Source organism: Ceratotherium simum, chromosome 13 (assembly GCF_057802395.1).
Source record: "Ceratotherium simum simum isolate JZ-2026a chromosome 13, ASM5780239v1, whole genome shotgun sequence".
Classification (NCBI taxonomy): Eukaryota; Metazoa; Chordata; class Mammalia; order Perissodactyla; family Rhinocerotidae; genus Ceratotherium; species Ceratotherium simum.
Genome location: NC_141912.1, coordinates 26,534,092 through 26,551,320, shown reverse-complemented (window position 1 = coordinate 26,551,320; position 17,229 = coordinate 26,534,092). Strand labels below are relative to the sequence as shown.

Genomic DNA, 17,229 nt, shown 5'->3' with positions numbered 1-17,229 from the left:
TTTGATTATATTCACACCCTCCAACTATACATGATACTGCTGTATAATACTTCCACCTTGTACCTAAAATCTAAATATAGTCATTATTTAAAATAATGTTTAGGGGCCAACTCTCTGTCGTAGTGGTTAAGTTCTGCATGCTCTGCTTCAGTAGCCTGGGTTCGTGGGTTCAGATCCCCGGTGCCGACCTATACTACTTGTCAGCCATGCTATGGCAGCAACCCACATACAAAATAGAGGAAGACTGGCACAAATGTTAGCTCAGGGCTAATCTTCCTCAAACAATAAAAGGGGAAGATTGGCAACGGATGTTAGCTCAGAGCAGATCTTCCTCAGCAAAAATAATAATAATAATAATGTTTATTAATTTCCTTGCTTAGTACAGAATTTTACATACTATTCTGTCATCAGATATAAATTCATATTTAATAATTTCCTCATCACCTATGTTACGTCAAATGTTCAAATGGTATTTGGGCTTTTATTTCAATGAGTCTGTTTTTTCTTTACTGTTCTATTGGTTTCTTTTTCTTCTTTCAACTTTTTATTTTGACATAATTTCTAATTTATGGAAAAGTTGCAAGAATAGTACAAAGAATTTTCATAAATCATTTATGTAGATTCACCAAATGTTAACAATTTACCATATGTGCTTTATTTTTCTCGATAGATAGATATGGATAGATTTACATCTATGTAATTTTTTTCTTAGCTATTGAGAGTGAGTTTCAGACAAGATGTCTCTTTACCCCTTAATACTTCCTTGTGTATTTTCTAAAACCAGGGACCTTCTCTTTCCTAACCACAGAACAATTATAAAACCAGGATTAAAACTCTTATTTAATCTACAGACATTGTTAATGTTTTGCCAATTGTGCGAATCCTTTATTTCGGGAAAAATACATTGCATTCAGTTGTCATGTCTCTTTAGTCCTTTAATATGGAAGCGTTCCTCAATCTTTCTTCGTCTTTCACTCATTGACATTTAGTAAAATAAGTAGGTCAAGGTATTTTGTAGTATGCCCCCTCAGTTTGAATTTGTCTGACATTTCCTGCACGTTAAATTCAGATTATGTATTTTTAGCAGAAATACCACACAAGTGAGGATGTGTCCATCTCAGTTCATCATATTGGGAGGCACATGATGTGATTATCCTAATACTCAAAATGCTAACTATGATCAATTGATTAAGGTGGTGTCTGTCAAGTGTCTCCATTGTCAAGTTACTATTTTCCCTTACCACTACTCATCACACGATTTATGCAGCTCACTTCTATTTCATTACATTTGGTTGTCTTGAAAAGAATAAATTAAAAGAAGAAGAAATTTAATAGTTGTGTAGAAGAACAAGAACAGTTTGTCAGGGCCACAAAATTCGGTGAAAAGATCCAGCCATCCCATTCGGGAATTGAACATATGCATTCTAGGTGACAGGCGAGGATGCACACCACTACTCTAAAAAGGAAGTGCTCGAAGGAAAAAAATACCTCTCGTTCCCCTCCATCCCAGACTCCTGGACAGGATGATCCGGCGAGACAATGTTGGTTTACCTGCTGGTGTGACGATTCTCTTACTAAAATCATAAACAGATATCTCAGGTTCGACTCCCTGCAACGGAGAAGTGAGTCAAGGATTTCATGAAGTTTACTTTTTCAAGTGAGACATATTTTTGTGGTCTCTCAAGAAGGGCGTGATTCGGCGGAGAAGAAAATCCGAGGCGGGGCTTTCAAGGACAGGAAATGAGTCTGCATCGCCGAGACCTGCATTTCGCTCAAAGAGCTTGGATTTTTTTTTGTTTTGTTTTTAGTTTTGCTTGTTTGTTTTGTTTTTCGCCTATAGAGGCAATTAAAAAAAAAATCATCTCACGATGAGAGCTCTGTGGCAGTAAAGTTTTGAGTGAGGGTTGGAGCAGGGCAAGTTTAGTGAAGAAGTCTGCACTGTCGTGGTGGGAAGCGGTTAGTGAGTTCCTTTCCGGGTAATTTCAGATTGTCAAACTGATCAATGGAGGAGGCAGTACTAAATTCAGAGAGAGAAAAAGCATCCCGTAGTCGGCAGGATTCGAACCTGCGCGGGGAGACCCCAATGGATTTCTAGTCCATCGCCTTAACCACTCGGCCACGACTACACCTGCCTGGTAGAAGTAAATTGACAAGAATCACGTGGCAGTCTAAAACATGATGTGTACAAACCCGTGCTTTGGGTGAGCTTGCTGGAAACGCTGAGGTGGAATGAGAACTAGAGGAAAGGACATACCCGGAAATCAAGAGCACTGGAATGAGAGAGACAAGAGTGCTCACCGCACGAGCATCAGCGTTACCAGCAAATTTCAGGTCAGTTCAGGTAAGACCCCGCCAGCGCCTGCCTGCTCTGGGGACCTGGCCGCGCTGGTGCGGGCTTCTGTACTCACCACCACTGGCACCAAACCTAGCCCGTACCAAAGGGGAGTCAGGTCCTAACTTTCTTCTAGTCCGGAATGTTTGGACTTCCTGGAGCCCAAGGCTCCTCTTTGAATAAAGCTGTGAGAGGTGGATTCCAGGCAGGGAATTGGTTCCAATGATTTGCGTCCCAGGTGGAGGGCGCGAAAAATGGTGTGGAAAAGCCGCCTCTGTATCCCCTCGCCGTGATGTTACTAGGCCTTTGGGCTCATACTCTGGTTTGATTTTGGGCCGACGCAGGAGTTATTTCTTCCCAAATTTAACCAGCGCAACAGATTTTCTTTTTCTCCTTACATTTCGACCTTGGTTTCTCAGTCACAGTGTTTTTCCAAGCCCTGAAATTGTTTTTGTCTATCCTGCTTATAAGGTCAATCTAATTTTTAAAAGGAGGAAGAGGAAGAGACACCAAAGACAGAGGGATCTATCCTATCATCCAAACAAAGAAGAGAAGGAGGGAGAAGAAAGATGAAGAGTGAAAAGGGGGAGGTGGGGTAGGGGTAAAAGATGAAGGAAGGTTGCTTTTCTACTGAGATAAAATCAACTCTAAGAAACCAATGGTTTAATGGAGTGGAGTCTGCTCAGAGGGGAGTATTAAGTCGAGTTTTGGATAAGGGAGCCAGACTCCATATTTAACTGAGCAGTCCATTATTTGAACTGCCTTTCCTATCAAAATGAATATCAATCACATAAAGGTTCTTTAAAAATCATGTCAGGTTATGGCATGACTAAATGCAAATTTTAAGTAAAATGTAAGTTGTGATATAGATATTGCTATAATTAGTCACATTGTGGCTCTTTTATTTGGTCTACTCATTTTAAACAAGAATATAACATTTTAGGTAAATTCCTTTGGAAATCTAGTTTGGAAGGAGTTAAATATGAAGGAATAACAGAAACATTTCATGCTTTAAAAAGTCTCAGCAAAAAAGGAAAGTGGCTGTGCTTAATGTGAACTGATTTTAATCAATTCCTTTTTTGCTTGGACTGAAATAAACAAAGATCCTTGACAGTTTCAAGATCCTTGACTTGTTATATATAGTTCAAAACAGGCAAAGGAAATCTATGGTGTTAGGAATCAGGAAGGTGATTGTTGAAGGTGGTTATGACTGGGAAAAGCCATGAGGGTCTTACCGCCCAACGTGGGGCCTTCTGCTCGCCACAAGACATGCTAATAGTCAAGAGGCAAGGAGGTAGGAGAGAAAGGACTTTTTATTACAGCTTGCTAGCAAGAGGGAAGATGGCCAACTCATGTGCAAAAGAAACACCTTAAGGGGGCACGACATCTTACAGCAGTTATATAGGCCATTGGGTTATTGGGGAGGAGGTTAGGAATGTTGACCGTCTAGTGTTGCAGACTGGGAGTGCCACACGAGATCTTTCAGTTTTCACTGATGATGGCTATCAGCACAGATTCTCTGTTCAGGGGTCATCACATTCCTAAGGAACTTGAAAAACTGAAGTTATCGTCTTATGGCAGCTGGGAGGTACATGCACAAGCAGGGGTCATAAAATCTACAGAACAGTTAGGTCTCCTGGAGGGGGCATATCCAGCTGTGTTAGTTTGTCAGAGGCCATTCAAAGTTACAATAGAGTTTTTCTTTTCTACAATATGGCTTCCCTTATGTCAACCTTGTCTTGAGCCAGTATCAAGGAGGCCTGCTGGAGATGCTGGAAATGGTTATGTTTCTCATTCTGGGTGCTGGGTACATAGATATGTTCACTTTGTGAAAATTTCTTGAGTTGTCTAATCATGGTTTATGTACTTTCTTGCATCAATACTGCATTATATTATATGTAAATCAAAATTACTTAAAACCACTCAAGCCACTTTTAAGCAAAAGAGATTAATAAAGAATACAGAAGCTTACAAAATTTTTGGAAAAGAGGGATGGAGGCAGGTGCCAGCTCTAATCCAACCCTGCAGAAATGGTCTCCCAGAGAGGCTGCTATTGTCTCTACAATCAGTGATGGGTTGTAATTAGTATTTGGGTGGTGAACATGATGTAATCTATGCAGAAATAGAAGTATAATGTTGTACACCTGAAATTTATACAATGTTATAAACCAATGTTACTGCAATAAACAAAAAATTTTAAAAAAGTATATTACAAAAACAGTTCATTGTTATCACAAAATTTTGAAAAGAGAAAAAAATATTAAGAAGAAAATTAAAGTCATCATTAATACTTCCAAAAAAAAAAAAAGAAAGTGGGAAATCAGGATGCATCCACTAGAATTGTTGACTACAGGCATCTATTGCCTGAACTGTAGTGCAGGGATCTGGAGGCTTCTGCAACAGCAATATTCTCTCTAGGGCAGTGGTTCTGAAAATTTAGCATGAAAGCTATCTATCATGACAGAAAGCAAGTCAATGATTTGTGCCTGGGTCTTAATTTATAAAGGTGACTGAGTGATGACAAGGAGAGGTCAATGCCATTGAAAGAAAAGTTTCATGTTACTCACAGTTTCCCTAGAAACAAGAGGCATGGCACACCACATGAGACTATGGGGGGAAGCACCAGTTTTGGTCAAGAGGCAGAAAAGAACAAAGGGAAGGCGTAAGCCACAGTCTCTACTGGGATTTCCACAAGGAAGGAAAGGCAGATTACAGTAAACAGTTTAGGACTGGCTAATTTGAATAATTCTGGTGAGCTTTAGGGCATAGGTGCTATCCCTAGTTGTCTATTACCTGGCTCTGGGCTGATTCACGACAGAGGAAATATTGGCTTGGTGTGTGAGAGTTAGATAAAGGAGGTGGTTCAGAAGATGGGCTCTGGATAGCAGGAGATGTACATAGGTCTGGCTGTTATTTTGGCCCTGTAATTAATGGGTACCAAATAGAAAAATAAAGAATTTATGATAATACAGAACACTCAGAAAGCAATTTACATTTCTAAACACGTTGCCAAATGCTGCTGGTGGCGCTGCTCTGGGGACCACACTTTGAGAATCACATGTTCTGGAGAACACTGTGTCTCCTAGATGTGAATTAGCAAAACAATGGATGCGCCTCACCTTGCATTCCTCTGCAGAAAATCCCAACATGTCCATGACAATTCTTGTCAGCACAAAACAATGGAACCAGGAGATGCCTCATTTCCACATTTGAAAACTCCAAGATAAAGCTGAAATCACAACTAGAACCCTAGCTGCAAGGGAGCTAAGGAAATGTAGTTTTAACTTTCTAGCCTCTGTAGTGTAGAAAGATTCGCTTGAAGGAGAGGGAAATAGATGGTTACTGCCACAAATGGAGGGCCTTCCCAGAGGGTTAAAAATAATGTGTCAGTATCACACTAAGGGGAAGCTGACTTACACTATCCTTCAAAGATGACCCTACTGTTAGTTACCAGCATATCAGCCATTACCCCAGGAGACTCTACCCAGATTCACACCATCTGATTTTTTTTAAATCTTTTTTTCTTGTTGATTTTAAGGGATTCTTTATACATTCAAGACATAAATCTTTTGTGAGATATATGTATTACAAACGTCTTCTCCTATTTTGTGCCTTTTCACACTGTTAATGGTGTCTTTGGGTGTATTGAAGTTCTTAAGTTTAAAGAAGTTCAATTTATCAATCATTTTTATGGTTATTGCCTTTTGTGTTTATTAAACAGGAAATCTTTGCCAACCCAAAGTTCATGAAGATAGTCTCATGCTTTCCTCTATAACTTTTATTTTTTTACCTTGCACACTTAGGTCTTTAATCCATCTTGAATTACCTTAGGGAATAGTTTTCGGAAGAGATCAATGTCCACATTGTTTTCCTTTGTATATTCAGTTGACCCAGAGCCACCTCTTGAAAAATCTATCATTTTCTCCATTGAATTGCAATGACACTTTGCTATATGTGTGTGGTTTTGTATGGGCATATCTATTTTGTTCTGTTGATCTCTTTGTTTATCTTTATATCAATAATACACTTTCTTAATTAGTGCTTTAGAATAAATCTTGTTATGTGGTAGTAAAAGTCCTCCAGATTTATCCTTCCTCTGCAAGATTTCTTTAGCTATTCTGGGTCCTTTCTACTTGCATATATATTTTAGAGACAGTTTGCCAATTCTACCAAAAGTTCTCCTTAAATTTTTCATTTCAATTACGTTGAATCTGAGTCTTTCAATCAATGAATATGGTATATACTTTCATTTACCTAGATATTTAAAAAAACTCTCTTGGGGCCGGCCCGGTGGTGCAAGCGGTTAAGTGCGCACGCTCCACTGCAGTGGCCCGGGGTTCGCTGGTTCAGATCCCGGGCACGCACCGATGCACCACTCGGCAAGCCATGCTGTGGCAGCGTCCCATATAAAGTGGAGGAAGATGGGCACGGATGTTAGCCCAGGGCCAGTCTTCCTCAGCAAAAAAAGAGGAGGATTGGCAGATGTTATCTTCCTCACAAAAAAAAAAAAAATTCTCTGCACAGTGATTTGGAGCTATTAATGTAGCACTGTTGCACATTTTTATTACATTTATTGTATATTACTACATATATTGTAGTAGTAAAAGTGTAAATGTAATGTATATAATACAATACAATAAATGTAAATTATTATATTTATTACATACATTTTTTAGGTTATTGAAAGTTTTCTTGCTATTTTTTGTAAACGACATTTTTAAAAATTGTCTATTTTTGCCAGTATATATGAATACACATATATTTGAATATTAGGGTTTAGATCCAGCAAATTTGCTATTTTTACTTATTAATTCTAATACTTATTATTAATACTTATATAATATTTATATATTTATAAGTATATAATAAATATACTTATAATTAATACTTATTAATTCTAATAATGTATAGATTTGGGGGATTTTCCAAGCACATAATCATATCAATTGCAAGTGATGACAGTCTTATTTCTTCATTTCCAATCTTAGTATCTTTTAATTCTTTGTCTTGTCTTACTTCATGGGCTAAGATCGCCAATATGATGTTGAATAGCAGTGGTGATAGAGGCGATGGTTGTCTTGGTCCCAATATCTGGGAGGAAGTGTTAAACATTTACCATAATTAGGATGTTAGATGTAGGATTTTGTATATATGCATCATGGGATTAATAAATCTCCTTTCTATTCCTAGACTGCTGAAAATTTTAAATGAATGTCTTTGAATTTTGTCAAATGCTTTTCCTGCACCTACTGATATGATCATTTGTACTTTGTGATAAATTTAAAGTTACTTATTTTTTATATTAAACAAATTGCATATTACTAAAACAAACATTACCTCTTTACTTTTTGACTATTCTTTCTATATATTACTGGAACTGATTGCTTTTATTTTGTTTAGTGGTTTTGCATCTAGAGCATCTGACACAAAGATTAATTTGTAATTTCCTCTCTAGTAACATCCTTGTCAGATTTTAGTATGACGATTATGCTGGCCTCTAAAGAGAATTGGGAAGTATTTTTACTTTTTCTATTTTCTGAAAGAGTATGTGTATAATATTAGTTCTTCCTTATTGTTTTAAGATTTCAACAGTGAAGCCATTTTTGCATAGTGTTTGTTTTGTCAGAAGGAGTTATAGGCTGAATTGTATAACCCCAAAAGTTATGTGTTGAAGCCCTAAGCCCCAGTACCTCAGAATGACTGTGTTTGGAGATAGGGCCTTTAAAGATATGATTAAGTTAAAATGAGGCTGTTAGGATGGGCACTAATTCAATCTGACTGGTATCCCTATAAGAAGAGGAAATTTGGACACACAGCGAGACACCATGGATGAGCATGGACAGAGAAATGACCATGTGAGGACATAGCAAGAAGGTGGCTATCTGCAAGCCATGGAGAGAGGCCTCAGGAGAAACCAAAGCTGCTGATACCTTGCTCTTGGACTTCTAGCCTCCAGAACTGTGAGAAAATAAATTTCTGTTGTTTAAGCCACCCAATCTGTGGTATTTTGTTATGTCAGCCACAGCAAACTAATACAGAAGGTAATTATGATTTTAATTTCTTTAATAGACTTCAGACTATTTGAAGTTTTAATTTCTTTTTATGTCTGCTTTGGTAAGTTGTATGTATGAAGGAACCTGTAATTTACCCTCTATTATCAATTTTATTCCCCCAAAACTATTCATTTTATCCTCTAACTCTGATCTTGATGTCAGGAAGATCTTTAATGTTGTCCTCTTTCTATCCTTGATTTTTTTCCTCTTTAAAAAAAATCAGTCTTGATTTGGGGTAACAATTTTACTAATTAAAAAAACAAATTTTTGCTTTGTTGATTTCCTCTATTTTTTCTTTATTTTTCGGTGATTACAGCTCTTATTCTTCTTACTTTTTTCTTCTAACTTTTTAAAGTTTAATTTACTGGATTTTTTAGCTAGGTTCTTGAGATGAAAAATTATATCATTAAATTTCCATTTTTCTTCTCTTTTAATATGTGAATCTGGAGCTAAAAACTAGACTTTAAGTACTGTTTTAGCTTCATGGCACAAGTCATGATATATCCTATTTTCATTATCATTCAGTTAAAAATATTTTATAGTTTTTTAACTTATTTGACCCATGGGATTATTTGGTACTGTATTATTTAATTTTCAAACATTTGGGAATTTTCTATTTATATTATTGATATTGATTTTTATTTAATTATACTGTGCTCCGAGAACACACTCTGTGTGATCTCAATCTTTTGAAACTTGTTGAGACTTGCATTACGCTCAGCATATGGTGATTTTGTTAAATGTTTCATGTGCACCGCAAAAACAAAGATATTCTGCAGTTGGGTATAGAAATAATCCTATTGCTTAAAATTTCCTTTCTAAATTTTACTAAATTATCCTTACTAAATTTTTGTCTGTTTGTCTCATTAGTTGTTTCTATAGAAGTGTTGAAATATTCAACTATGATTATGGATTTTTGTATTTCTCCATTTAGCTCTGTCAATCTTTTGTTTTCTATACTTTGAAGCTGTTGTTATGTGCATAGAAATATAGGATTGTAATATCTTTTTACTAAATTTACCCTTGATGTTATGAAATAGCCTCAGTATTTCTAGTATTGCTTCTTTCTTGAAAGTCTACAAATATCAAATTATTATCATTAAAGTGGTTCTGATCTATCTTTCCTGGTTACTTGTTCTGATATGTCTTTTACATTCTTTAACGTTAATCCTTTTTTAAAATCCACATGTTTAAATTGTACGCCTTATAAAGAGCATACAGGTTTGGGTAAATATTTTTCCATTATGACAACCTTTGTCTTTTAATTGAAATATTTAGTCTACTAACATTCAAGAAAATATTTATTTCGTTGAGTTTTGTGGCTATTCTTTTAATTTTGTTAATATGATCATTGTTCTCTAATTCCTGCTCCCTTGCCTCTTTTTAGATTGAAAAGTATTTATATTATTCTACTTCTTCTCTTGCATTAATTTTCAGTTATACATAAAAGATTTTAATGAAGATATCGTCTCATCCTTTATTAGATTTACCCCAGGCAGTTGACATTTTTGATGCTATTGAAATTGGAACTTTTAATTTCTAATTTCCACTTGCTTGTTCTTGGTACATATAAACACACTTGATGTTTTATATATTGACCATGAAACCATCTGCTATGCTAATTCACCTATTAATTTCAATTTTCAGATTCCTTATTTTTCTGTAACATCAAGAATACCCTTTATTATGTCTTGTAATGCACAAATGCTAATGAGGAATTCTGCCTGCTTTTGTTTGAGTTAAACCATCCTTGTTTTGCCTTAATTTTTCCCATTTTCTAAATTTACGTATAATTTACATACCATAAAGAGCACAAATCTTAATTGTACAGCTTGATGAATTTTAACTTATGGTTATAGCTGTCCAACAATCACCATGATCAAGATGTAGAATGTTTTCAGCAATACAAAAGGCTTTCTTCAGTATCATCCCAGTCAGTGCATGCCCTCTCCCACAAGGACTATCACTCTCCTCATTTCTATCACCATAAAATAGTTTTGCTGTTTTTGTACTTCTTATAAGTGGAAATGTGAAGTATGCACTCTTCTGTGTCTTCTTTTGAGTGATATTACCTCTGTGAGATTTAGCCATGTTGTTTTATCAGTAGTCATTCTTTTTTTGTGTGAGGAAGATGAGCCCTGAGCTAACATCCATGCTAATCCTCCTCTTTTTGCTGAGGAAGACCGGCTCTGAGCTAACATCTATTGCCAATCCTCCTCCTTTTTTTTCCCCAAAGCCCCAGTAGATAGTTGTATGTCATAGCTGCACATCCCTCTAGTTGCTGCATGTGGGACGCGGCCTCAGCATGGCCGGAGAAGCGGTGTGTCGGTGCGCGCCCGGGATCCAAACCCTGGGCCGCCAGTAGCAGAGCCGTGCACTTAACCGCTAAGCTACAGGGCCAACCTGGCCCACAGTAGTCATTCTTCATAAGGACTGTATACTATTCCACATTTCCATTCTACCACTGATGGACATCTAGGTGCTTTCAAATTTTGACTATTACAAATAAAGTTGTTATGAACATGCATGTACATGTTATTTATGTTGGTTATATACTCAAGTAGTGGAATATCTGAGTCATAGGAAACATTATGCTTAGCTTTTTTAAGTATAGTGAAGCATTTTTTCCAAGTGGTTATACTAATTTATACTCTACTAGCAATGCGAAAATGTTCTTAGTACCAATCGGCAGTGTTAGACTTTTTAACTTTAGCCATTCTAGTGGGTGTGTAGTGCTATCTAATTTTGGTTGGATTTACATTCCTCTGATGACTAATGATATTTGAGTGACTTTTCATATGCTTATTGACCATTTTGAATCTCTTATAAAGTATCTGCCAAGTCTTTTGCCCATTTTCAAATTAGGTTGTCTGTCTAATACTTATTAATCTGTGGAGGTTCTTTATATATCTGGATATTAGTCATTTGATTGTATGCAAATAATACAAATAACTTCTCACACTCCACAGCTTGTGTTTTCACTCTTTTAATGGCGTCTTTTGCAGCCAATACATCCTTAATTTAAAATGTCTAACTCATCAACTTCTTATTTTATGATTCAGATTCTTTCTGTCCTGTTTGAGAAATCTTTGCCTCACCTATGTCCATGAAGATATTCTACTATGTTTTCTTCTAGAAACTTTGCTTTTTTTTTCATTCACATGAAGGTCTATCATGAAATAGTTTCGTTTATAATGTGTGTTTATAACGTGAGGTAAGAGTCAAAGTTTATTTTATTCTATATGTATATCAAAATGTTCCATCATCATTTATTAAAAAGGCCATCCTTGCCTGACTGAATTGACCCAGGATCTATTTTGTAAATTGGCAGCATAAGTCTTCTAGTTTAGTTTTTCTTCTTCAATATTGACTTGACTTTTCAAATTCTTTTGCATTTCCAAATATATTTTAGAATCAGTCAATTTCTACAAAAATAGTTGCTGAGATTTTGACTAGAATTTCATTGAGTCTATTGATCAATTTAGGAAAAATTGATATCCTAACACTATTGAATCTTCCAAAATATAAACCTGGTATATCACTTAACTTATTTAGGTCTTCTTTAATTTATCCCAGTAATGTTTTGTAGTTTTTAGTGCAAATTTCTTGCACACTTTTGTTAGACTTATTCTTAGCTAATTAATGTTTGTAATGCTATTGAAAATGGAATTTTAAAAATTTTATTTTTCACTTGCTTGTTGCTACTATATATTAACATATTAGATATTTTACATATTGACCGGAAAGGGAGTAACCATTAGTAAGTAAATTCACTTACTAATTCCAATAGATTTAGAGTCTTCTCAGTTTTGTACATTCATAAGCAAATTATCTTCCAACAATGAAGGCTTTATTTATTTCCCAATGTTAATATCAATTATTTCTTTTCTTGTTTTATTGCACTAGCTTTTACTTCCAGCACAATGTTGAGTAGAAGAGATAATATAGACATCCTTGTCATGTTCCCAAACTCAGGTTCATTGTAGGTATTTTATAGTTAACCTTTATGAGACTAAAGAAATTCCCTTCTATTCATCATTGGGAGAGTTTTATCAAGAATTGATGTTGAATTTTATCAAATTCTTTTTCTTTGTCTACCAAGAGGGTCATTTAGTTCTTATAGTTATTCTAGTGATGTGGTAAATTACATTTTAAAAATATTAAACCAATTTTGAATTCCTAGAATAAATCCCATTTGGTCATGATGTTTTAGCTTTTCAAAAAAAATGCTTGATTTGATTTGCTAATATTTTGGTTAACAGTTTAGAGTCTATGTTTGGAGATATTGGCCTATACTATTCCATTCTCATAATCTCTTTTCAGGTTTTGGTATCAGAGTTATATTGATGTCATAAAATGAGTTGAATGATGTTCTCTTTTTTTCTGTTCTCCGGAAGGGTTTCTGTAAGATTGGTATTTATCTCTTATTGTAGAAAAGAATTCACAAGTGAATCTATCTAGGCCTGGAGGTTTATATGAGTGACTTTTTAAATTGTGGATTTAATTTCTTTAATAGGCATAAGACAATTCAGATTTCCTATTGCTTTTTGTGTCAGTTGTAGTATATTGTGTTTTTCAAGGAGTGTATCCATTTCATCAAATGCTTCACATATATTGACTTAAAGATGTTTATAATACCTCTTTCTTGTTTTTTAAATATATTTAGGATATATATAAATATCATCTATTTCACTCCTATTGCTGGCATTTTGTGTTTTATCTTACTCTCTTTTTTTTCTTGGTTAGTCTTACTCAGGGTAAATCTATTTTATCAATCTTTTCTAAGAACCAACCTTTTACTTTGTTGAGTTTCTCTGATGTATGTCTTCTTTCCATTTATTGATTTCTGCAGTTATTTTAATAGCTCCTTCTACTTTTTGCCTTTGAGTTTCTGGCTTTTTATAGCTTCTTGAGCTAGATCACTGATCTTCAACCTTTCTCTTGTCCTAATATATGCAGTGAAAGGTAAAGATTTCCATCTAAGAACAGCTTTAGCTACATCAGACAAATTACGATATCGTATATTTTTGTTATCATCACTCAGCTCAAAATGTTTTAAAATTGCCATTGCATTTTCTTCTTTGAGCCATGGAGTATGTAGGCATGTATTGCTTTCTTTCCAAACATTCAGAGTTTTCTGGTAGTCGTTCTGAATACACAAAGATTGAGCATTTGTTATGGTTAGTCTATGTTAGTTTTTCTGTACTTTTAAGTCCTAGCCCTTACTCCTTTTGTGTGGTCCTTACAGCTAGGGTTTGTCACTTACTGCTAAGGGATAATGCTTCTGAAGTCTCAAATGACAGCTGATAATGTTTACCAAGTTTCCTGCAACTGGGAGAGACAGAACCATGCAGCTGCTGAATCTCTACAGATATTAGCCTTCCAGCAGCTCTTTCCTACAGAATTTTGGAACATCTTCCTGAGTATGTGCAATTTAGGAATTAGTCCATGATGTAATGAGAATTTACACATAGAAATTTCAGCTCCTTCTCTGTGGTTACCTCATCATCTGCATTTTGACCCTCAGGTTCTGTGGACTTTGGTAGCCCAAAACACTGATGAGTGTCTCCTCAGTCCAGTGCAACTGCCTCTTTCCGTTTGAAGGCTATTCCAAAATGCTGCAAAATAGAGCATGCCCTCAAGGCAAGCCCTCATGCAACTCATATCATGTGCTTCTCTTCTCTCAAGGATTGTAGCCCTTCAAGCCCTGCCTGCATTGATTGCTCATCAGTGCCTTTATAGTTCTTATCCATCATGAATCATTTTTCCTCCATAAAAAAAAAGAATATTTTGTCTATGAAGAAAAGAAGTAATAGAGACAAATGAGATTCAATTTGTTAGGTGAAAAGGAAGGGGCATTGATCACTCAACTGTGTAGTCAAGTTACTGAAGGAATAATCTAGTGGTTACACAATAATATTAACTTTTAAATTTGACTACCAAAATTTCATGACAAAATGTTAATAATTAATTTTAAATTAAAATTTCAGATTTATTCTTTTATCTTGGAAGGATGAAAAATCTGTTTGGCTTTGACCGTGGTTCACAGAAATACTGATTTTAACACTCATCCATTCAGCAACTGGTCCAAAGTATGTATTGAGTATACTTCTAATTCTAACCTTATTCATCATTATAAGGGAGCATAGAATGATTTGGATTTGGTCACATCTTCCCATCTTACATGTTATTGCTGTTTTGAATTTTAGTAGTATCTGGTTTTTATATCCTGAAATGCAGTCATTATTAAACAGTGTTGTTTTAGGCATGCATTCTTTATTTAGATTTTCTCATGTGTTAGGAATTTCCTTGCTCACTATAGTATTTTGCATCTCATTCCTTCATCAGTTCTAAATTCCTATTCATTAATTTACTCCTTACCTCTTTCATATCTATGGTTCAAACTGTATATTTGCACCTTTAGATTTTGATGAACATATTTTTCTTTTTTTTTAAATAATTTTACTTATTTATTTTTTCCCCCAAAGCCCCAGTAGATAGTTGTATGTCATAGCTGCACATCCTTCTAGTTGCTGTATGTGGGACGCGGCCTCAGCATGGCCAGAGAAGCGGTGTGTCGGTGTGCGCCCGGGATCCGTACCCGGGCCGCCAGCAGTGGAGCGCACTCACTTAACCCCTAGGCCACCGGGCGGCCCAACATATTTTTCAATTATTGTGGTTTTTTGTCTTTTAATTTTTTATTTTGAAATACTTTAATTTTGAAATAACTTCAGATTGACAGAAAAGTTACAAGAATATAGAGAATTCCTGGCTACCTTTCACCCTATTCCCCAAACGTTAGCATATTTAGCATATTACTGTATTTTCTTTTCCATTTCTCTCTCTCTGTGTCATATATATATGACAGAAGAGCATTTATATGTATATATACTTTTTTCCAAACTGTATGAGACTGAGTTTGAAAATACATACCCCTTTACCCTTAAATATTTCAGTATTTTCTTAAAACAAGGGAATTCTTTTATATAACCGTAGAAAAATTAATACTGATAAAATCAGGAATTAACACTGATAAAATAATATTTAATCTACAAGCTTTATTCAGATTTCACCAGTGTTCCAATAATATCCTCTATAGCAAAAGAAAATCCCAGGTCATGTGCTGCATTCAGTTGTGCTCTTTAGTCTGGAACGTTTAACCTTTCTTTGTGTTTCATAATAATGTAGTGCTATTTTTGAGGAGTACAAGTCAGTTATTTTGTAGAATGTCCTTTGAGTTTGTCTGATGTTTCCTCTGAATAGAGTCAGATTACACATTTTTGCCAGCAATACAACAAAAGTGACGTTGTACCCTCCTGAGTACATCACATCAGAGGTAATTCTGATTTGTCCCAAAACTGGATGAATCACTTGATTAAGGAGGTACCTAAACCCAATTTCTCCACTGTAGAGATGCTATTTTTCTCTTCATATTACTGAATACTACGTCATTGACTATTTCGTTGGTACATATTTGACTGGAAGAACAGAGAAAATGTCCACCGGCAGGTACTTTCTAAGAATCAAAATTTTCTCCCCTCCAGGGGGGTCGAACCCTGGTCTCCTGCTTGAGAGGCGGAGATACTCACTACTACACTAACAAGGAAACGGGCAAGAATGCTGTTCTGAAGGAATCCTCATAAAGTTAGTCACTGTTGTCCTTATTCCTTCGCTCTGCAGGCTGTGCGTCCCCCTGTCAACCATACATTACACGATTCAGCGTCCGAGCCCAACGGTCCATGTGTAGCCTTGAGTCCACACCAGTCCCTCGCTCACTTCCGGGAACAGGCAGCGCGGTGGGAAGGCCGGAGATGGCGCTATGTGAGAGCCTTAAAATAAAAGATAAAAAGGAAAAATAAAAAGTGTCCTCGCTAGCTGCCTTCGTTGGTGCACTGGTTCCTCTTCACGCTCACGACTGCGATCTGAATCCTAGCGAACACAGAAGGGAGTCATTCAACCCTGAAACAGGCGTCCGTTGACTCCACTGAGGCTTTAAGCAGGATTTCGAAGGCAGGAAATGCGGAGGCGAAGAAAAAGAAGAGTGTAGGGGAACGTATGAAGCAAAGTTTGCCTCCTGCGTGAGACGCAGGAGCCACACCACGAGTTTTGCCTCGGAACTGAGAACAAGTCACAGAAAAGCGACCCGTAGTCGGCAGGATTCGAACCTGCGCGGGGAGACCCCAATGGATTTCTAGTCCATCGCCTTAACCACTCGGCCACGACTACATGAACAATGTGCTCTTATGTCAATCCTTAACTAGAAATTCCAGCAGCTGACATGCCACAAGAGCAAAAGAAAAAAAAACGGTCAGGATAAAAATGGCCCCTGTCATAAGAAAACACTGCAAACTGGATAGAAACCCTCAGTTGAAGTGGACGTTTGGCTGGCGGTCACCTCTCTTGGGCAGCGCGAGAATTGAGAGCACTAGAGGGGGAATCCTCACCGCATCAGCAATAGCTTCTCCAGAAGACTTGGGCCTCTGTATTATCCTCATCTGGAACCAAACTGACTTCCCAGCGAAGTGGAATCAGACGCTCATCCCAACTCTAGGCTTGATACGTGTAGCTTTTGTTTGGAACTTCCAGGCATTGAGGCTCCTTGATAAAGGCTAATGGCTTTCAGAGAGGGACTTAGTTCCGCTGATTGGTGTCCCAAGTGGAGGGCGAGGAAAACCTTCCTTGCGTCTCCTTGCTTTGGTGTTGGTAAGCGCCCAGGCCCACATCAATCCCAAGGGAGCATCAATCCTGTTGTGTTTGCACAGTGCTTTGCATTTCACAGCGCGCTTCCACGCTCCAGTCGGGTTGACACCGAAATTTATATATGGTTTGTGAGTTCCTGCCCGC

The 17,229-nt window shown here is 36.6% G+C and overlaps 2 non-coding genes across 2 annotated transcripts; both read right to left on the bottom strand.

Annotated features, from left to right (window-relative positions):
- Window positions 1-2,044: 2,044 nt before the first annotated feature.
- TRNAS-AGA (transfer RNA serine (anticodon AGA)) lies at window positions 2,045-2,126 on the bottom strand. The gene has a single exon. It is a non-coding gene; the product is annotated as a tRNA-Ser (tRNA).
- A 14,403-nt stretch (window positions 2,127-16,529) lies between these two features.
- On the bottom strand, window positions 16,530-16,611 carry TRNAS-AGA (transfer RNA serine (anticodon AGA)). Its single transcript has one exon. It is a non-coding gene; the product is annotated as a tRNA-Ser (tRNA).
- Between the last annotated feature and the right edge of the window lie 618 nt (window positions 16,612-17,229).